Source organism: Ursus maritimus, unplaced genomic scaffold (assembly GCF_017311325.1).
Source record: "Ursus maritimus isolate PB19 unplaced genomic scaffold, ASM1731132v1 scaffold_17, whole genome shotgun sequence".
In the NCBI taxonomy this organism is placed as follows: Eukaryota; Metazoa; Chordata; class Mammalia; order Carnivora; family Ursidae; genus Ursus; species Ursus maritimus.
In genome coordinates this window covers 8,157,340-8,180,195 of record NW_024424119.1, presented here as the reverse complement: position 1 = coordinate 8,180,195, position 22,856 = coordinate 8,157,340, and the positions used below count along the sequence as shown (strand labels likewise).

Below are 22,856 nucleotides of genomic sequence, written 5' to 3'. Positions count from 1 at the left end.
TATTGGCAAACCTGGCTCTTCTTTAATGGCCCATTCAAAGGCACTTTTCACATACCTTTAGAGAATAGATTTTTCAAGTTGCTTTGCATCAATAAACGTAAAGATGAAATCAAGGAATTTTGCAGATGTAAACATACTGACGCTCTGAGATTAAGTATGTTGTTTACATTAAAACAGCAGTGCTAGGGGCAGGACCGATTTCTGTTTCTTGAATAGTTAAGTTATTAAGTGTTCTATAACTAACACATTTGCTTATACACTCAACGACAAATTATCTCTGAAAAATCCAGCTAGATACAAGCATTAGGTGTTGGCATTTTTACCTCTCACATTAGCTAGATGTCTGTCTGGGTATCGGCTCGCTCAGAGCAGGGGTTTCATCAAGGAAAGGGGGAGACTTTTGATGTCTTTGTTAGCTTTTCACAAAGGCAAAAACTCCACAGGCTGAACCTCTTAACTCCTAACTCACATCAGACATCCCTAAATTGCATGGTTTTAGTGTTGCTAAGGGGGGTGGGGAAACAGGCTCCTTCTTACAGTGTGGTTGAAGGTATAAATCGGCATAAAATTATTGGAGGGCAATTTGGCAATAGCTATTAAAAATGAAATGCTCATACCCTTTGACCCAATAATAACTCACCTTCTGGGAATTCATCATAGAGAAATACTCCTACAACGGCTCAAAGATGTAAGTGTAAAATGATGTTTGCAAGAATATTTGGTACAGGGAAAACTGGAAAGAACCCAAATGTGCATTAGCAGGCAATTGGTTAAAGATAGTACAGTCCGGCTCTACGGTACAATACCATGGAGCCGTTAAAAAGAAAATTAAAAAGCAGCTCACTTTTTTCAGACTGGCATAGAGAGATGTCTAGGACATATTGCTAGGTGGAAAATAGCATGCTTCAAAGTTGAACTGTAATCCCGTTTTTTGTAAAATAATAAATGAAATTTTAATATACGCCTTGAAAAAAATGTTAACTGGTTTTCTCAGCTGTGTGGGATTATGGAAGATTTTCACTTTCAATGCTATGTATTACTATAATGTTTCAAGTTATTTATATATGTGTATATGTATATTTATAGAGATATGCCATTACTTTTGTAATCAGAAAAAAATAAATGTTTCTGTAGCTTGGTCCCTTGAGAGCCCTGTTACAAAAGTGCAGAAGGCTAGTCCAAACCCATTAACTCTACCGGAAAACAAAACTTTGCTGAAATTGGAACGGGGATGTCGCTTAACCAAAGGGAGGCCACTCATGGAAACTCCTCTGGCCTTTAGAGTCTACAAGCCATTGTGATAATGAGCCCACAAAGAAATGTTCTTTTCAAGGGGAGCTAAGGAGAATACATTCAAAATGCAGCCGGTTTTTGAACCAGCGCTGTAGTTGAGAAGACGTCTGAGGACCAGAGACTCTAAGAGGTCTCCTCTTCAACGGTGATTTGGGGGTCGGGGGTGTCATTAAAGTTGAAGAAGAGTTTGTGTTTAATTTTGACACTTTTGCCAAACTAAGACGTGGTGTGACTTACCTAGCTCAGGGGCCGATTCCTACTGTGGCGATGGTGGCTGGGGGGAGGGCTATGGCTTATACAATTAAGGCGACGCTTCATGACAAAGACGAAAATTACAAATACTAAAACTAGGTACAGCACTTCCGAAGCGGCCCCTGAAAAGGACAGGCCCTTAAGCTAAGCTTAATTAGCTTCCCAGAGATCTGCCCTGTCTGACTCAGAGTTCTTAAACCAAGATAACAGGGGAGAGAGTAACGGGAACACTTCCTTTCCTTTAAGAATTATCCTGCCAAAGAGAAGTTTCGGTGTCCCACGTGAAAGCTACAGGCGGCACCCCAGAGCCGTGGGAGACTGTGCGATCTCTGTTCGTTGGGGGGGTACTCGAGTTTCTGTGGGTGTTCAGGCTCCGAAGACACTGTACTTGTTGACAATGGCAGACGCCCAGGTCCTGATGCTCGTAAAACCATGGCAGTCGGAGTTGGAAAAGACGGATTAGGTCATCAATCCAGACTGAGGTCCAAGGCAGGATGGTTCCCTATTGTAGTCATTCCAAGCCTTTGTCCAGGCGGCTTGGAAATGTCTGGAGGGCCTCACTCTTAGAAGGCTGTTCCTCTCTTCTGGTTACTGGGCCAGTGCTGAGGTGTTTGATGGAAAAAAAAAAAAAAAAAACAGTTTAGAGTTGGAGCCACACAAGTACTTAATTACATCCATTCACCTAGATTTCTATCAGTGTTTTCCACATGAAGAAAACGATTTAGTGTAAAGAAACTCTTGTGTCTCCGGCATACAGTTGCCATCGGGGAACAAATCACTGATTTTTTCCGGTTCCTTGTGTTTCAACTTTGGTGGTGAGTTTGTTCTTAGCCTTAGGAGAAAAGCTAACTTGCTTGGGTTCTCCTTAGCCGGCACTACCAAGAAAGAGTAATATTGAAAAGCTGCTTTTGTTAATAGGAAGTGACTTCCTAAACACTCTTTTGGGTCTGTTTACCTGTCCTTGGTGAACTTAGTGTGTTCCCAATTTTTATTTTGGGCTTTTATGGGGCTAGAAAAATGGGACTCTGAAAGCTAAGTTTTTACTTGTCATGTTTTCCTTGCAGTCCGTATTGATAATGCTACTCATCTCCCAAAAGATTTTGGTGGCTATTTTTTTGTAAAAAAGAGAGGATTGTTCTAGACTAGAAGGAGAGTCCAATCCTTGACTTGAATTGTTATTGACTGATTAACGTCTGCTGGATGTCCTAGTGAAATCTCTGCTCCCTAGGCCTCACGTGTGTGATTGTGTGTGTGTGGTCGGCTTGTTTGTTCTGTCTGTGTTTGGCCGTTTATGGGTTTATTTGTTGTTGCTGTTTGCCTTGAAAATACTTAGAACAATTCTTTCTTTGATAAGTAATGCCATTAGCAAATGTAAAGTGCTAAACAATAATATAATATTTGGACATTGGCATTTGATAGTTCATCTCGATTTTAAGTCAAGACAAGTAGGCATTAGTTTATTGATGTTAGTGCCTTATTATTAGTAAGGGGCTCTTTTAGCAACAAGCAACCCTCAGGAACCTCTTTTTTTTTTTTTTTTTTTTGTTCCCAAAGATGGGCTTTCAGTTTATCAACTACCAAGAAACTAACGGAAAGGTTCTGTGCTGGGCTGGGCATGGAGCCTGCTTGAGATTCTCTCTCTCCCTCTGCCTCTGCCCCTCCCCCCCTCAAAATATATAAATGGATAATAAATAAATAAACGTAAAATAAATATTTAAAAAAGAAACTAACCACAAATGCTATCTGAGTTAAACTTAGGTTGAGTTTAATTAGATTTAAAAAGTTGACTGGGAACTAATCCAAAACAAAAAATGTGCTCATCAAAAAAAAAAAAAAAAAAAGGCTATTTGAAAAGGTATAGGAAAGAAATAGAATTATGGGGCAATATTAATTTTAAATCTCCTGAACTGAAAAAGTAAAGGTAGAAATGCTAGATGTTAAAAGATATTCTTTATTTTAAAAATATTCCATAGAGTATGTCTATCTCTGGAATTTTCTGTGACACCCTCCTTTCAGAAATGTGCCTATCCCTGCTAACAAATTACTAAGATAATGGAAAATAAAAATTCCTGAGAAGAACGAAATTACCAAAGGTACATTGTCATTGGAAATCACTAGAAGAAGGGCGCCTACGTGGCTCAGTCGGTTAAGCGTCTGCCTTTGGATCAGGTCATGATCCCAGGGTCCTGGATTGAGCCCTGGGTCGGCTCCCTGCTCAGCAGGAACTTTGCTTCTCCTTTAGCTTCTCTCCCCTGGCTCTCTCCCTCTCTGTCAAATAAATAAATAAAATCTTAAAAAAAGAAAAAAGAAAGAAAATCACCAGAATATTTTCCCAACCCAAAGCCATTCAATTTGCCAAAAGTTTTTTTTATGATTTGTGAATGTACTTAAATGTAATCTCATAAAGAAGTTAAAATATTTTAACTGTGCATTAAACAAATTCTCTTTGGGAAAAATAATGAAATTATATGAATTTAGTACTGTCCAGAAAAATATGGGCTATGTAATGAAAAGTTAATACCGCTGGTGACCTCAGTAATGCGAGCTATCCTAAACTCCTTATTGGCAAATAAGTTGTAAGCTCTTAAATGTATGGATTTCTGTCCTGAATAGAACACTTTAAACATGGTTGGGTACCATAAGTGTTTCTGGAACAAGTGAACATGATTGAATTCAGGTAGACGTCAGATTGTTCCCTGTTTGATATATGTTTCCCTGACTGTCTTTGTTATTAGGCCTGATTTCAATAGTAACTGATCAAATAAAAGCAATTGTATGTATTTACAACCCTGTCAGCACAAGCGAACCCTTTCCAATGTTCTCTGAAAGGTCACAGGTGTATATTGGTTAGGAACTTGGTTTAAAAAAATTAATTAATTTGTGTAACAGAGAATTCCAGTAGTAGACTAGATCCAGCTTCTCAAACAGCATGGTCCGGAATGTCTCTCTCTCTCTAGATCCCAACTTGGTGGCTTTCTGTGCTGTGTTCAATTCCTAGGCAGCTGTCATGGCAAAGATGGCACCATTTGGCAACTCCTAAGTAGGAGATTGTTTTTTTGGCAATAGAAGCTGACCTCCTGTTGTCCTGACTGGGGTGACATGCCCATCCCTGACCCTACAACAGTACGCCAGTGGTGTGTGGGTATGTTAGTTTTCTGTGGCTGCCATCACAGTTCACCACAGGCGGGATGGCTTACTAACAGAAATGTTTTCTTTCATATTTCTGGAGGCCAGCGATCCAAAGTCAAGGTGTCAGCAGGGCTGGGTTCCCTCTAGAGGCTCCAGGGCGAGATTCTGTTTCTTGCCTCTTCCAGTTTCTGGTAGCTTCAGGCATTCCTTGGCTTGTGGTTGTATCACTTCACTCAATCTCTGTAGTCTCACTGCCTCCTTGTCCTATCTGTGTGTCTCCTCTGTGTGTCCGTGTCGAACTCCCTCTGCCTCATCTTACAAGGACACACGTGATTGTATGTGGGGCTTCCTAGGATAATCCGGGATGATCCTACCTCAAGAGCCTCAACGTAAACGCAGCTGCAAAGATCCTTTTCCCAAAGTCATATTCACAAACACCTGGGATTTGGACACAAACATCTTTGGGGGGAGGAGCAGGGGCACTATATACCCCACTACAGCTGGTAAATGATTAACAATCTCCTTGACGAAAAAGGAGAAGCCCCAACATATGGCATTGACCTAGTTGTGTGGCATTAATAGTACGAATGGTCAATTTCAAGCTGCCAACAGGAAGTCATCGAACCACGGAGTTGGGAAGAGAGGCACAGGAAGGCACTTCAATCGTGCATATCCGACAGATGAAAGGAACCTCGGGGGCATGGATAATCGTAACATGTATTCAAATCATTAGGAGGTGAGGAGTTTTGAGTGCCTAATAACTCTGTTTTAAATATCACTTATTTAATTATAAATGTATATACTTTAAATTTTAATAGTGATCACATTTAACAACTGGCTCGCAACATTTCTAGAAATTTTCCAGTTGGTTCGAATAAGCTGGAATGAGGCTGCTCCAACACGCCACTGGCTAAAATGTGCTGATCCATCGGGACTAACTCATAGAGCCCGAGGTGCGGGGTCAGCACTATTCAAACCCCATGAACTGAAAATAAGGTGGATGGTTCTTTAAGAGAAAGTTGGGGAGCTATGACGTAAAGGAGGGGAAAGGAGTATCAGGAAGACAAAAACAACAAAGTCACTTCAGTATCCTTTAAATATATTTCAATGATTTCGGGCCAAGGAAAAATGTTTCAGCGAAGTTCAAAGGCGTTCCAGGTACAAGTACTGTGGCTATACTTGGGTCTGCCAGTTCTACCCAAGGGAAAATCACTATTTTTCACGTTGTCACTTTACTTAGCTCATAAAATCTGTTTTTAAGCCTAGATACATGTGTCTGGAAAGAGACAGAAACGAATGGTCTTTTTAAAAGTATCATTTCTTGGGGTGCCTTGGTGGTTGAGCTGGTTATGTGTCCAACTCTTGGCTTCGCCTCAGGTCCTGACCTCGTAGGGTGATGGGATCAAGCCACCGCTTCGGGCTCCCCACTGCTCATGGCGTCTGCTTCACATTCTCTCTCCTACCCCCTCCCTCTCCCCCTGCAAGTTCTCTGTCTCTCTCTCTCAGATAAATAAATAAATAAAATCTTTTTTAAAAAGTATTTCTTTAAAAAAATTGATCAGCTTTATTGAAATATAATTTGCACACCATGCAATTCACCATTTAAAGTGCAAAGTTCAGTATTTTCTGATACATCCCCAGAGTTGCTCATTCCCCACCACAATTAATTTTAGGAGATTTTCACCACCTTAAAAAGAAACTACCGTAGTGCTGTCATCTTCCAATGCCCCGACTCTGACCCCCAGCCCTCGGCAACGACGTGTCTATTTTCTGTCTCTGTAGGACTGTTTATTCTAGGAATTTCATACAAATGAAATCATATGATACATGCTCCTTTGTGACTGGCATCATGTTTTAAAGTTCATCAGTGTAGCACGTAGCAAAATCCGATACCATATTTTTATTGCCAGATAGTATTTCGTCGTGTGGCTACGTCACATTTTCGTTTATCCATTCATTAGTTGATGGACACATGGATTGGTTCCCCTTTTGGGCTACTATGAATAATGCTCCTGTGAAATTTTCGGACAAGTTTTTATGTGGACATAGATTTCATTTCTCTAAAACTAATGGTCTTTTCGGTTAAAATGTTTAGCAAGGTTTCTTATCTTCCACATGTTTAAGGGCGCTGTCATTTAGGAATTAGGTCAGAAATGCCATATATAGGGGCGCCTGGGTGGCATAGCGGTTAAGCGTCTGCCTTCGGCTCAGGGCGTGATCCCGGCATTATGGGATCGAGCCCCACATCAGGCTCCTCCGCTGGGAGCCTGCTTCTTCCTCTCCCACTCCCCTGCTTGTGTTCCCTCTCTTGCTGGCTGTCTCTCTCTCTGTCAAATAAATAAATAAAATCTTAAAAAAAAAAAAAAAAAAGAAATGCCACATATAGAAGTTCAATCCTCTTACATATTGGGTCAGTATCTCTAACCCCTTCAGAATCTGAGAACTGGCTCAGCCCAAAGGAGGGGTCCTACTTATACACTTCAGGGAAGAGGAGGGCAGTGTTTGTCAGGAGGAGGAGCTGGCTCAGGGCGCACTGTGTAGGTGTGGCTGGATTCCCCCTGCTGTACGAAGTCCTGGCCTGCCCACGAGAAGCCACACTTAGTCCGTCACAGTGCTCCTTCAGGGGCTCTCCCGATGCAAAGTATAAAGAATAATAAAAATAAAACCTTACTCTGATCTGGAAATCAGACTCACGAGGTTTGGGAAACTTTCAAGAAAGAGGGGGCATTTTAGTTTCGCTGTTAGAGGCCAGGAGAGAGTTTCGTTTTCTCTCTTGCACGATGGGAGAGTTCTTCGGTATGTCCTGCAAACCTGCCATGGGGGGAAGAAAAACAAAGCTCTATACTAATTTATATAGCAACTTCCTTCCAAGAAATTCAGTGTCTCAAACAGTCTTTCACTCCTTCCCCTCGGGGAGTTTGCATAAATGTGCATTAGAAATTACTTCTTTTAAAATGTACCCTCTCCAGTTAGCCAGTACTGGGCAGAAAGAGAACCAGAAAAGCAGACCTCCTGACCAAACATTCTACTGTAATATTTTCAGGGAGCTTCTATACATCAACGCTTCTCCTTAAAAACAGGATCTCTCCATAATATCCCCATGACTCTACTCACTGATGGCTACATGCCTTTCACCGGGGGCAAAACTTCCCCTTCCACATTAGAAGCAACTGGTATGGCGTGCCCCAGGAAATGGAAGTGGATTAGTGACTTACAAGTAAGGGCTTGGGTCTGCCTCACAACAGGCAGGGTTTCCCTCCAGCAGCTCAAGGCTCCTAATGCAGCCCAACTGAGAACCGCCCAAGAATCCTGGGACCGACTTGCTCCAAAGCAAGAGTCCTGCCCACAAACCGCGGGCACAAAACCGGAGTCTAGCCCATCCTCGCTCAGTGTTGTTACTTGCTGTCTCTCCATGTTGTCTTGACACGAGGCTGCAGCAGCCCTCAAAGTCCTGCTCAGACTGGGGGACAAGTATCCTCCGTTCAGTCTCCAGAGCCCAACTCCAGTGCCCGGATGGGTGATGACTCTGGGGACGCCTCCAGCCCCAGCCACGTGCAGGACCCAACCCAGCCCTCCCCTGCAAACCAACCCTCCGGTTCCTCGTGTTGGGCCTTTCCTCAACATATGTTCTTATTGTGACGTTCTCACTGCCCGTCCCTGAGGGGGGGAAAAAGAAATCTTGGTCAGGGCCCCACCAGCTCACGCAAAATCTCAGGGAATCACAGCCACAGAATATCTGTGCCTTTCCTCCCACCCCAGAAAATCTCTGGGCGCCATCATTTCATTCCTAGGGATTCTCAGAGAATGGAAGGTCTTAATCCAGTTGGTGACAGAAAGTCCATGCGAGCGTCCCATGCTACATCCAGCCTCAGACATGTTTTGTTTTGGCGCCCATACTCTGAACCAGCACTTTATTTTCCATTTGTGTCAGTTGTCAGCAAGGGCTAACTACATAGTTCATAGGACCCAGTGCAACAAGAAAGTGCAGGCCCCTTGCTCAAAATGAAAGAATTTCCAGACAGCCACAGCAGAACATTAAACCAAGTACGGAGGCCCTTCTTGGACCAAGGATGGGGTGCTGCGCGACTGCACACTGTTCATGAAGCTAGCCCTGCTCCCAACATTGAAGATTCTAAACCTCTATCCAACACTGGTAACTCCAGGTCCACATCCCTCAACGGATCCCCAGAATTGGGGGGATCGCACCAGGCCGTGACTTGTATTCATTTGCTAGGCCTACCATGACAAAGTGCCATGGACCGAGTGGCCCAAATTTATTTTCTCACAATACCGGAGGCTAGAAGTGTGAGAACGAGGTGTCAGCAGAAGTGCTTCTTCCTAAGGCTTCACTCCTCAGCTCGCCCGCTCAGGGATGGCGGCCTTCTTGGTGTTTCTTCATACTGGCTTCCCACTGTACTTGTCTGCGTCCTAACCTCCTCTTCTGATAAGGACTTCCCCGGTCACACCGGACTAGCACTACCCTAATGACCTCCTTTTAGCTTAGTCACACCTTTAAAGGCCCTATTTGTAAATACAGCCACTTTCTGAAGTATTGGGGGTTAGGCCTTCAACATATGAATTTTGGAGGTCAATTCAGCCCATGCCACAGCTGTTCACTTCAGAGGGGCACACAGCTCCAACTCTCTGCACTGGCCTGGGCCCAGCAGTTGCCATGGGTCCTCTTGTTTGTGCTGCTGTCCTTCCCCCTGGGCGCCCCTCCCCTACAGAGGGACCTGCTCCCCTAGTGTTGCATCCAGAGTAGTGACACCGTCTGTCACACGCCCACGGCTGCACACACCCTCCACGTCTGCAAGACAACTCAAGGGATCCTTCGCAGGGCTCCAACCAGTTTCTTAAAAACAAAACCCAAATGCAGACATCACGCAGAGATCGGAGTTTAAGTGCAGCGTAGAAAGAAGTCACCATGAGGTCTAACTGACTACTCATCCCAGTGATGAGACGTGTGGGTCTTAGGAGAGGGAACTCTCAGCCACTACATAATTTTTCCTGGGGCTGAGCCCACTAAAATCACGTGACCGTATAAGGGATGGCCCTACATTTCAGCGGAATCCCAACCGTACAGCCCCTTAGAGAGAGCACACTCTCAAATTGGTCTTTGTACCCTATTTGTAGAAATGTTAGCCAGATTATAGCTGAAAACTCTGCTAATTCTGGGGACGTTTTTGGTCTTGTGCCTGGAACTGTTGAAGCATATATTCACACCTACCGCATGTAACACTCAGTAGCATAATTTCCAGCACGACACTTTCCTACTTTATTTTTAAAAGAAACAGAGCAGAGACTGAAGACCTGCTCACTCTGTTGCTTTTTGCAGGGGGCTCCATGAAAGGTGGAAGGGATGGCTTCTGTACTGAAACGAGGCGTATTTTGCCTTTTTTAAAGGAAAGGGGACACAAACACCTTTGCTCGGAATCAGGGAGCTCATGCTGAAACATAGAACATGTGTACCTGCATGCTAATAAAAATAAAAATCATACCCAATTTGCAAGGTTCTTGGAGAACAGTGCAGTAATTCATAAATCCTAATAGTGGAGCTTGGGAAAGCCGTTAAAAGCATGGTACTCTAATCCCTTTGTTTCTAAGACAAGGAAAGGGAGGTTCTAAAATGTTGAATGACTCGCCCCAGACCAACACTCCACCTCAAATGCAGGTCTTTTCTCTCAGGTCCGTGGACTTCCCACCTCACCAGGCTACTTCCAAGCGGTCATTGTCCTGTTGGCCTAAATTGCACCTAAAACAACAACAAAACCCTTCTCTCTCTCCAGCAGAGTCTCTATTTAGACTCCAGAGTCGAGAAAGCAAAGACGATTTCAACTTCAACTCCCTTAGCGAACGGAATAAAAGGCATCCGCCTGACCCGTGGACTTTTCCAGCGGGAGCGCGGGGCTCTCGGGCCTCAGGTCTCCGCGGCAGCGAGCGGTGCTGACTGCCAGTCTGACACCAGGGGGCGCAGCATCCTTTGTCCTGACACAGGCACTGAAGGCAAGCCCTGAAGTCTGGCTGGGCCTCAAAAAAAATGACTTTCCCTCCTTTCTCGGTTTCACTCTGGAACCGGCTCACTCCCCAACCCCCCTCATTCATCTAAAAACCGGTTTTTTTTCCCCTTCCTCCTGGACGCTCAGACTCTCCCTCTGTACTGTCTCAGACTTGTGCACGTTTCTAGAAGGGCTTCTCAGAGACACCAGACCCTTCCAGGCCGCTCCTCTTCTGCAAAGCCCTGGAGCCAGTGGCTACCGCCCCATCATTTGCTCTCACCTGGAGCCCCCCCACCCCAATTCAGGATTTTCCAGCAATTTTTCCAGAATGAAGAACAGAACTAGCTTTTCCTGAAAGCATGATCACATGCATCCTCTAAAATCCTTCTCCTTTCCACTCACAGAAATAGTAACGAACAAATGAAATGATTGGTTCTGGAAAGCTGGAGCGGCCCAATGTTCACCCTCACTGCCCTCTGTCCGCTCCTGAACATCTAACAGCAGCCTACCCGAAGGGACAGGCTGAAGCATCCTTTCAGCCACTTCTTACTGACCCACTGTGCACCCCAAGCACGTGCCTCCTTCTGCCCTCACCAACTTGGCTGTAAGTGTTCTCCAGCAGAGGAAATCCACTTCACATTCACCGATGTCTCGGATTCCAGAGGCTCAGTGTTCCCCTCTTTCACAGATAAATGAACATCCCTTACCACTTTAAGACACACTTCCGTACCTGCTAATATAGACACAACTCCCCCAAAATGTGAACCCCCGTATCCCACAGACAAACACACCCTTTTGCAAAGAACCCTAAACATTCACTCTTTTGAACTGAAGGGCCACAGGGTCCTACACCAATCCTTTGAAAAGCAGCTGCTCTATTTACGTAAAAAGATTTCAAGTTTACAGTCCTCTGCGGGGCTCTCATTTGAGCCTCCCAGCAACCCAGAGGGACAGGAAGGGAAATCGGAAGCAGCTTGCCCCAGTTCCAGAACTGTCGCAGGCTGGAGGCAGCACTGGGGTGACAGCAGCGAGGTGACAGGGGCCCAAGGAAAGCTGTCTGTCCAGTTGCACCGAGGCCTGGACAGAAAGCAGCCCTCACAAATGATGGTGAGGTTACCTGCACCAAGAGAGTTAATGGTCTCAGCTCCTGAAAAGCTGTAGCATCAGTGGATGCAGGTGGGGAGGAAAGGAAGCGGTGATGTGAACTCTCACCTGATCCTTTTTTTTACCTGTGGCCTCATTCCCCCCACTCGCCTTTGCTGACGTAGTGATGGCAGCACTGGGTGGGAGACCGGTGGCCACGGCCGGCGATCAGTTTGAATGGGAGCCTCCCTGTCCTCGCTCGGAAAGTAATGGTAACGTCTATTAGACATGGACAGAGCCACAGAGGGATGAAAAATACCAACATCATTCTGGAAAAGGGGGGAGAGTAAGAGACTTAGTTTCAGTTTAGGCCCTTTTGCATTATTTGAAGTATCTTATGTATATGTTACTCTTATAATTTTTAAAAATTTTTATTGGGGCTAATAATGCTCTTTAGAGTTACTGTAATGATAACCTATGTAAAGCTTCTGGCACGGCAAGGGGCCTGGCACACTGTGGATTCTTCCTGAACAGTAGTGTATTGTCAGCTACACCAGCCTCAGAACTGAGCAAACGGACCTCAAATCAAGAATCCTTGGGTGGGGTGCAGACTCTGCTCTCAGCTCATCGTATGCCCTTGGGTAAGTCAAGTCCCTTCTTTGTGCCTCAGTTCCCTCCTCTATAAAATTACAAGACATGGTCCAACTGATGGGAAAATAATGGGAAGGCTAGAGCCAAGCTCACCACCAGAAGTGCCTGAGGCACCCTCTAAAATGCGGCCAGTCTCTGCAAATGCAAGCTGGAGCTCATCAGGCACAAATCCTTCCCTTCCTAGGAGAGGCTGGCCTCTAGGGTGGGCAGAAAGCGCTGGAGACAGCGGACCAAGTTCTGGAGATAAAACAGAAATTAAGTGAGGAAACAAAAATTCGCAAACACCATCCAAAGCCATCAACTTAAGTAGGAGCTGGGCAGAGAAGCTTTAGACTATTCCTTGGGTGCAGTGGACACCATGACCATTTCCAGAGAGATGCCCTTGGTTGTCAGAGGGGGTGTAATTCAGGAGCGGGTCCCCTGGCCCAGCCAGAGCCAGCCCCAGGCGGTTGGTTGGTGGGTGGAATGAGGGTTCTCTGTGGGACACAGGGGCTAGCTTTGATGAGAACAGACCCTCCCCTTAGCACTGCCAGAAGCAGAGTCGGCCCTTTGGATAAAGTCAAAAGAAACCTGCTGCCCAGGAGAATTGGACTAAAGCACCTCTGGAGTTTTGTCCAGCATTACCTCTATCTGAACAACGACAATGGAAAAATGGAGAGACAGGGCCAGAGGAAGTACAGGTGCTCAGGCACTAAATGGGGGGAGACTTGTTCTGGGGCACCCCAGCCCCTGAGCATCAAACAGAGATTTGTTCCTGGAACTCTCAGCTGATTCATTTCCCATCCTGCTCCGAGGTCCGAGGCTTTCCTTATAAGTCTCCTTTGCCAGCGCTTGGCCTTTGGGGACTGGAGGCAGGTAGTCGGTGGGTAGGAAGGTTGTGACTTTCTTTTCGCCCCGCGGTCTCCTTCCTATTTAAAGCAGCACCGCCTGTCGCAGCAGCGTCGTGCCAATATTTGCAGGCAGGAAGATTTTCTGACATTGGGGGGGGGGGCGGTGATCAGAGCAGATGGGAGGCCCTTTCTCAAGGCCATCAGGCAGGGCAGAAATCGGTTTCACCCTCACCTCAAGAGGAATCATCGGCCCCCACTCTCATGGCCAACACTCAGAAGGTATCTGCGTTTATATTAAAAAAGAAGAAGAAGAAGAAGAAGAGAAAGAAGAAAGGGAGAATTCCCCCCCATCACTGAATTATTTGACCACACCCGTTACAATGACATCCTCCCCCGCCCCCCAAAGCCCGCGTTGTCACTGCCTAAAGGGAAGGTAGTGTTTTCAACTCCTGAGGATCTGGAATAACGGTAGCAAAGCATGCCGACACCTGGAAGACCCCTCCCTTTTTTGTGTGTGAGGCCTAGCGATCTAAGAGGGGGATAAGGGAGGAGGAGGCGGCTTGTAGAGAGGCTTGGGCAGGTAGCAACAACTCCGCCTGATTTCCAGAGGCAAAACCAAATAAATAAAAATAGTTCCAACCATCATACTTTGACAAACCTATATTTTGCGAATTTCCGTAATTTTGAAGAGCTACCTCCACTGTTCATTACAAGTCACTTTCAAAGACAGTTGTGAATGTATGGCCGCTTGCTAAAATGTCTCTGTGCTTGCTTTTCCGCGTGGTTCTTTTCTGCGCCCGTTTGTATCTCTAATAAGCAGCATTGTTTATTATCCTTGGGTCCGTGCCCCTGGGATGGAACTGAAATAAAACAGGAGCGCCGAGGCTGAGCGCTGGAAAATACGCCGGGTTTCCCAGGCCCCGGAGGGTCCCGGGGCAGCGGCGCCGCGGCTCGGCGAGAGCCCACCCGCGCGTATGCGCTTGGGGAAGGGCAAGTTTGCAGGAGTTTTTCCAGACGCCGAAAGGTCCTGGGCAGCACGAAGCCCAGATGAGTGGGCACAGGAAAGAGGCACACTGGGAAGGGAAATGCCACTGAAGACTGGGAATAGGGGTGTGACTTAGGGGCCGAACAGGCTAATACTGCCAGGATCATAAAAGACCGCCGCGCGGGAAGCGTCTTGCGCCGTCTTTTAGTTCGAAGTCACAACTCTCGTTCCTGTGCAATAAATTCTCATTAATAAATCCCCGTTCTTCCGCGTAGCCCAGCAGTCTTCGCTGTCAAAACAAGTATCCTAAACAAGATGAGGCTCACCCTCCTCCTTCCCTGCAGTGGCCTAATATTTGTCCCCATTTCGTTTTAAGCCGAGTGCTTTGTGAGCATGGAGAATGCGAGCGCATGCCTTGAGAAATAAAGCCCCGCTGTGCCCCCGATCGCAGAAAAGGGTTCCCGTACCCTCGGACCCCAAACGGGCCCGTCGGTAGGGCTTCTCCCAAGTTCCACTGCTCCCCAAACTGAGTGAGGTTCGCTATCAATAGGCAGAAACCCGCATCGGAGACACAACGCCGAGTGCTTTCCGCGTCTAGGGGGAAATTACCCGGTTTAGCCCAGCCTGTGCCTCCACATCCCCCCGATGTAACGTCGGTGCCGGCTCTGCGGGAGAGTTTGCAGGAAAGAATGTAATTAAACGCGCGCGCCAAACCCGGGCTGTGCGCTTCCCCAATGAGACTTCCAGCCCCAGGGCCCGGCCCGAACTGTACTTCTCACAGGTTCCTGTGAGAGACAAGTCCCGAATCCCCCAGCCTCCAAAAATTCCCCAATAGGCTACAAAGACTGCTCAGATTGTTATTGCTAGCTCTGCTACCTCGTCCAGTTAGGTTGTTTTAAGATACAGAGATTCTGTTTGCTCGCAAGAGAGCTGCTTCAAGCAGCTTCTGGGTTGCCGCGCGTCCGAGCGGCGGCGGAGTTTTCCGAATTTTAAGAAGTAGTAAAGTGAATTTCGGTGCAGGGGAAAGTGCTGGGGGTTGGAGTGCGGCGTGGGGGTGGGCGCCGAGAAAGCTGCCAGGAGGCTTCTTGTTTTTTTGTTTTGTTTGCTTTTTTTTTTTAAGTTAGACTTGCGTGAAGCCGCAAACACGAACGGCACCGCTTCGTGATTTCCGAATTTCGAGAATCGTGCCGAGTTTGGGCGCATCCCTGCAGCCAGGGGCCCCGCACAGCGTACTGGGGACTGCTTCCAGTTCCCAAAGCGCCAGCGCAGTCCGCTGGGTAGTACCAGGCGCTGCTGACTTTGTCCGCTGCTCCTGGCTCTTCTGCCCTCTCCCCTCTCGTGCCAAACCCAGAACCATCCGGTCGCTGCCGGGATTGCGCGGGAGAAAGGAAGGCCGAAGGTCTAGACTGCGCATTCTCCCAACAGGTAGTTTCACCCGGGAGCTACCCCGGTTTCAATAATCAAGGCTGGGTCGCCTGGGCCCGCGGTAAGCTGGAGCCCAGACGCAGACACCCAGGGAGTCTTGGAAGGAAAGTCGCGTTCTGGGAGTCACTTTAAATAACCTTGTATTCTCTCCTTTTTCCAACTTCTCCCGAAATAGAGTGAGCCGCGCGGAGTTGGAATGGAGCTCAATGAGCCCAAATAAGCCGCTTCAGACTGTAAACTCACATCTGATTTGGGTTTTTTTTTTCTTTCTTTTCTTTCTTTCTTTCTTTCTTTTCTTTTTTTTTTTTTCTTTTGGTCTTTTTCGTCCCAATGGTTACTACAAAACCCAGCTGGGCTTAGAGAGAGAGAGAGATTTATTTGAGAATTGGGAGATTCCCCTTCGAAATGCACTAGGCTGCAGAGCAAAAGAGGAAGAAGCTGGGTGGCACTTGAATGATATAATTGAATTATGCCTTTCCCTGGTGCGCAGTGAGGAAAAGCAGAATGCCAGGCCGTGTGTGGAACCGGCGGCGGCGGCCTCGCGCTCCAGCGGGCGCACCACGCTTCCTTCCCAGGGCGCAGGGAGAAGTTGGGTTGGGCCATTTTGTCCTGCCCCCAGCAAGGGTGAGCGGGCTGCGGCGTCGCCGAGGCCGGTTCCCGGCCGCGTGGCCCCCTCCCCTTCGGGGGCACTAGCGCAGACGTCCCCGCCTGAGGCCGTGGACGCACGTGGTGCGCAGAGACCCGAAGCGCGACTCGAAACCTCGCGCGTCGCCCCAAAGATCCCTGGCGCGCGCGGCCCTCGCTGGGCGGGGGAAGATGGGGGACCAGGCCCCTGGGCGGGCGGATCTAATGCCGCCTTGGCAGACGAGCCTTTCCCGCTGTGGCTCTGAGCGGTCTCCGGGTAGTGCTTTCGGCACTGGCACACACCGCCCCACTACCGGCTCTGTCTTGTCCGTCTCTTAAAGAAACGTCCCGCGGTCAGCCCCTCGAAGCCTCTGGGGCCGTGGGCGGACCTGACCCCGGATACTTGGATCCTTATCTACCTGGGGACCTGGCCTCCCAAAGGCACCCGGCCCGCTCCCCCACACCCACCCCAGCACTGCTTGCTCGCCCTGCGCCTCCACCGCTAGCCGCGCTACCTAAACTTTCCAAAGTTTTCTCGAGCTCTGCCACCTCCATCAAGTTCCCCTCGGCTGACGCTGGCAGGAGGAGAAAGAGAACCACCACTTCCTCCCCCCTCCCTCCACCTAGCCTCCTCTCCTCTCCCTCCCCTCTCCCCCTCCCCCGCGAGTCCAAACCTTGCGGGTGGGAGCGCGCGGTGGTGGAGCCCCCGAAGGCACCGACGCTGCAGGGGATGGAGTTCGTTTCGCATCCCCCACTCTCCGCGCCTCGGCCGTTCCCGCCCCCTCCTCCCCCACCTCGCTCGCGGCGGGGACCTTCGGGCTTGTAGTTTAGTTTTGTTCAAATTTATTTTTTTCTCCTTTCAGATTTTTTTCTTTAGGATTCCACCCTGCTGGAGCCTCGAGCGTCCGCCTGCCTTCCAGGTCCCCAGCGTGGGAATCGGGAGACGCACTCTTCGTGCTGGGCGGGTTGCTCCAGAGTGGGGGCCAGGGGCTCCCTGGCCGCGGTTTCTCCGCCTCGGTTTCGTCTCCCTGGGAGACCCTACGTCTTGGTGTGAGGCAAATTCGTGCCAAAGCTCGGGATCTAGGCAGGCTTCCTGTGCCCCTTGCCCCCCACCCCCCGGCCGGTTTGGGGGGTTGTTTTTGTACTTCTTTAGAAGACAGGAGGAAGCAATGGAGAGCAGACCCGGCTCTTACACCATCCTGAGGTCTTCCCACACGTTGGGAGTTAGAGGCAGAAAGGTTCACTCCCTCCAGGTCCCGCAGCTCCATGTGCCCTGCCAGGAGACCACCACAGAATTTGCCCCAAGTTGGTTGGTTTGTGGCCTATTATGTTTTTATTTTGTCTAGGATTAGCGGGGTTTGAAATTTTTGTGGCCAGCCTTACTACCCCGGGGCTTCAACTTTCAAACCAACAAGTCAACGGGAACGTTCCGGCGAAACAGGATCTCCTGGTGCGCTGCTGGGACGCGTGCGGGGAATAGAAACGAAATCCTCCTCGGACGGCGCCGGGCGGACTCCCGGGCCTGGGGTTGCAGCGCGGTTTCTGAACCCCGCAGGATTGGGCTTGGAATCGGACTTGACCCCGCCAGGGTCAAGGCCAGCACTTTGCTTTGATCTTTCCACGTGCTGTTTGTGATCCTGTGATCATTGGCCACAGACGAAGCCTGCCCCTAACCGATGTCCGCAGAAGCTGACGGGTTCAGCCTGGCTGCGCCTATGTGCCCAAATCAGAATCAAGTTTACGCTCAAGGTTAGGAGGACATGGGTTACCTCGTGTGACCCGGGACGGGAGACGTCTGCCCAAATCAAAGCTGGTTACAAATGCGCCCTCCCACAAGAGTCTCGGGGAGACCCGCGCCCCACAACATTCTCTCTTTCCAAACTCTGGGCAAACACGTGTCCCACGTGCCTTGGGCCGCACCTCCCAGAGGCCTCACTCGGACTGGGCCCGCCAGGCTCCGAGGTAGCATCGCCTTGTCGCCTTTCCCCCCAGAACCCCTGACTCTGGGCTGGTCCCTGCAAGCCTTGGCCCACGCTGTCACCAAGGTTGTGTCGGAGAGAGAGAGGGGGGCGGCCTGCGTCCTTCAATTGGCACCCTAGTAGAAGCAAAACTTCGTGGTGATGTTGGCGGGACACTTACGGCAGCTTTGAAGGGGGGGCGCGGAAGGCGAGAGGAGAAAAATATGATAGAGGTAGGTAAGTTGTGTGTGTCAGCAGCTTGCTTCTTAACTCCTCACCCCACCACCCTCAAACCCTAGCCAGCGGCTGACAGAATTGTCTCTCTTTTCTTTTAAGTACCAAACTCCCAGAGGGTGGGGTGGAGCTGAGGGCTCGCTGTGCCCCCAGAGCCAGCCTGTACCCTACAACTGTGGCAGCCGCTCCGATTTGTGTTTGCTTGGAATTATAAAGGATCCCGTTCACAAAGGGGCACCCACTTCCCTCTCCCACCTCCACCCTCTTTGAACCTTCCCTAGAACCCCAAGCGCTTGGATTGTATGCACTGATCTTTAATCTCTGGCACCCTAGATTTCACTGAGAGATTTTAAGACGGGGAGGAGAGGACAAAGTTGGGATTGAGATAAAGGACTGGGCATTCTTTTCAGGGGAGAGCTAGAGATAAATTCAAAATTGATGTGAATGAATTTGGACCTGTTTTGAAATTCCATTTCTTTCAAAAGCTGTCTGCTTTAGACCAAAACTTATTCAAATTATTATGAAGGACAGGAAACTGGGAGTCTCTGTGGAACAGAAAAGTCAAAGGCTTGCGGGATACCCCTTTCCCAGACCTCTCCTCAAATAAAGAAAAAGCAGCTCTCGGCTCAGGTTAGTGACTCAGTGCCCTCCAACAGGGGCACTGGGCTTCCTGAGTGTGTTCACAGTCCATTCCTTCAGGAAGGCCAAGCCCCAGGGGGTGACCCAAGACTGGGCTGGGCTCCCCAAGCCCCCAGCGCCCAGGATGGAGCCTGGGAAGGGCCTGCAGGAAAGGGGCCTGGGGGTGAGGCCTGCAGCGCCTTGCCAGTGTCAGGGAAGGGATGCCCTAGCCATCCCTGGTCCTTCAAACCCCTCTACTGGGGCTTATTTAAGGCTCAAGTTTATATTTCTCATCTTGATGCTAAAAAGGGGGAGGGGAGGGTAAGAACATGTACCAAGGTTTGGAGTTATTTATGTATGTTTTCCATTTACTTTTGTTTGTAGGGTTTTCTTCTTTTTGTCTTTCCTTCCTTCTTCCCCCTGCACTGTTGGCAAGCTTGGAGGAGGAGGCTTAGGGGGGAGGGTGAAATTGACCCGCTTATTCTTGTTAACCAGTCACAAAACAGCATAAATACTAACACTCCACACTTACTACGATCTTTTAAAAATACGGACGTGTATGTATAGCCGGTTAGGTGGAAACTGGTTAGGACTAAGACATCTCTAAAACTGTCCTGGTAAACTAGCGAATCCTGTCCCTTTAAGAAAAATCCATAAAGCGCTTCCATCAGCCCAGTGTCTGGGAAAGGAGCAAACTAACTGCTTGGAACAAAAGAGACAAAGAGGCCAAACAACAAAACAAACAAACAAGTCCCTCTCCCCCCTCCAGACAACAATGGACTAGAGGCAGCAAGTGCAGGGACTGCCCGGCCGGCTGCTGCTCTCCACCTGCCAAGTCTCCCGCATTTGGCTGGAGACTTTCCCTCTCGCCCCACTCCCGCCCCCGCCACCCCCCTCTCCCAGCCCTTTCTGTCTTTCTCTGCGTGCGACTCTCTCTGTGTCCCTCTCTTGGGGTCTGGCTATGTGTGTGTGTGTTTTGTCCCTGTCTGTCTCTGTTCTGCTGCTGCTTTCACCTGATGTCGCTCTGTGTCTCAGACCCCCATTCTCTCTCTCTCTTTCTCTCCCTCTCTTTAAAGGCCCTTCGCAGATCAGCATACTCTGGCATCTATCTGTCTATCTATCAGGCCATTTCTGCAGCATCTCCAAAGTCCCGGCCTCCTCAGGACTTGGGTTTCTCGGAGCTGTCACAGTGGCCTGTTTTGTATTTTGTTCGTAGCCGTCTTCGCCAGGAGGATCCCAAAGTCCATTTGCACTTGGGCTTTTTACCACTCCTCCCGTTCAGATCTTTGCTCTTTTTCTATAAGGCTTTTGGCACACATACACACACACACCCCCTCCTTGTCCCCAGCAGCCCTTTCTCTGCTTCTTGGCTGCTGCTCGAGAGACTCGTATGCATGCCTGCCTTCCCCTTCTCTCCCTCTCTCTTCCTCTCTCCCCCCTCCCTGGCAACCAGGCAGCCATTATCAACCCCCCCGCCCCCCCACAAGTCCAGCCTTTTCCTTCCTCTTCCCTCCTCTCCACCAAACTTTAATAAAAATACTGCACACATTTTTGCCTGGCAATTGCTTTTCTTTTTGGAGTGAATATAAACCCTTGGAAAGTCGGGAGTTAGAGAAGGGAGAGAGTCAATATATGGAGACTGCAGGAGCAGAGACTGAGCCTGGAACAAGGGTCCCTGCCAACACCCCATCCCCTTCCACATGTTTGTTGTCGTTGTTGTTGTTTCCCTATTAAACCCTTTTGTGATAGCGTCTCCTCCCGAAGCATCTGTGTCTGCTCCAGGGAGGCACGGGGGAAACCTGGCCGCGGCTCTCCTCCACTGGGCAGAGCTGACCAATGGGGAGGCAGGCGGCAGCCTCATCAGGCACATTCCCATCTCCAGCCCCTCTCTCCACTTCCTCTCAGGAAAAAAAAAAACCCAAAAAAACCAAAAAGGTAGAGGCCCCTGGCAATGAGGTGGAGGGGGAGAGAATGGGGGGGGGGGCTGAGGTTTGCAATTCCTCTTTCAGAGAAGTATAGAATGGCTGCCTGAAGAGAAGCTTCTCCAAGGATGGTTGCCTCTCAGTCAAGGAGGAGGATTCGACTATCAAGAAGTTGGGGTAAAACAGGGCTGAACTGTTTCTCTAAAGCAGACCAGAGAATTCCCACGGGGGCATGGTAAGGGGTTGGCAAAATGGTGGCATCCCCCACCCCACCCCTGCCCCCCAAAATAGTGTTTGCCCAGTAAGCAACAGAATCAGGACCGATGATCTCCCTCAGCCCCACCCTTCCTCTTTTCCTCCTTTCTTCAGTAATATACAGGCAAAGCCAGATGAAAACAACATTAGGGGCAACTCTGAAGAGAGGAAAACCATTTACAGTCTGAGAAGAGCACAAAAAAACAGAAATCGGAAATTTACCCTCATTGTTTGGTTGCTTGGAGATAGGGCAATATTAAGAAGCGCTAAGTAACAAAGCATACCGACGCACATGCGCGTACACAGGTGTGCGTGTCTGTATGTGTAGTTGGGGAGACTCGTTGTTAAGGGGAAAAGGGAAGAATTTTGAAATCGGATAAACCTGGATGGAATATAACCTGGCCACTTATTAGCTAAGCAGCTATACCTTCTTCACAGTGGTATTCTAGAGATTAAGCGGAATGCACATATGCAAAAGCCAAAAGCAATGTCTGGCAAGCTGTGTGTGCTCAATAAATAAATCCTCCCTTCCTACCTCTAGTCCTCCCACCCTTCCTTCCTCCCTCCTTCTCTCCTTCCTTCCTCGCTCCACTGGCTTCCTCCCTGGCTATCTTTCCAAGGTGCAAGCAAAGGGGAAATCACCCAAATTGCCCCCAATTTCCAGATCCCAAGGACAACTTTACTGCCCTCTGGGTCCCAATATTGGAGGAGTGCAGACCACACCACAGCCCACTAATTCTGGGCCCAAATACCACCCGGGATCATTAGTTCTTGGATGGGATTATTTAGCTGCTTTAGTCCACCCCTCCCCTAGAGTCTTTCTTTTTATCAGTTAAGGGGGAGAGAACCCTTACCCCAAATCCAATCACTCACGTGTTTTTAGTTGAGACTGTGTACCCAGAGAGTCTCTGTTTGGGGGAATATTAAAAATCACGTCAAAGCCGGAATGTCTAAGGGAGACGCAGAAAAGAATATTTTCTAATGGAGTGTGGTCCTGACCCGTAGCATCTCAATAGGGAATGCTGTTTTCTTGGTATTTTGACCTTGTCAAAATGACTGATCTTTTTTTCCTCCAGAGGGGCACTCTCTACCTAAGCTGTTTCTCGAGAAGTGTTTTGGGGCAACACTTCATTGCGTCTGGAAGCATTCACTGGTGGAGGCGCCTGTCCTGGCCCTCCACCAGTGACTCGTTGCTGGGATTCCTTCTCTTTCTTTCTCTCTCCCAGAAGCTGAACCAGGTTGTAACAGCAGCCGGCAAGCCTGTGAGCCATGCCTGGGGCCCCAACTTCAGTTGGTAAGAGAGTGAGCCGCAAAAAATGTTCCCACCTTACACTTCCTTTTTCCCTGGGTCTTATTGTCTCTTCTACTGATATTCCATTTCCACATTTCACCGGCTTCCTGGACACTTTCCTGTGTTGTTAGCCCAGCCTTAACGACTGTCCAGAGGCACTGATCCTGGAGCATATTTGGGGACGGAGGGCAATCCCTACAGCCCTTCCCTAATGCTTTTGGTCATCTCTGATCTCTTTGCTCTTCTCTCTGCCCCCCCGCACCCCGTTTCATCATGAGGCCTCTGCTCCTTATGACAAGGATGTGGAAGA

The 22,856-nt window shown here is 48.7% G+C and overlaps 1 long non-coding RNA gene across 2 annotated transcripts; it reads right to left on the bottom strand.

Annotated features, from left to right (window-relative positions):
- On the bottom strand, positions 1-19,173 carry LOC103662181. Of its 2 annotated transcripts, XR_005835181.1 has the most exons (4): positions 16,943-19,173; positions 7,346-7,485; positions 3,634-3,813; positions 1-2,147 (listed from the first exon to the last, which is right to left on the bottom strand). It is a non-coding gene; the product is annotated as an uncharacterized LOC103662181 (long non-coding RNA). The 2 variants fall into 2 exon arrangements; XR_568373.2 differs by lacking the exon at positions 3,634-3,813 and having other exon boundaries at positions 16,943-19,151.
- Positions 19,174-22,856: the final 3,683 nt, after the last annotated feature.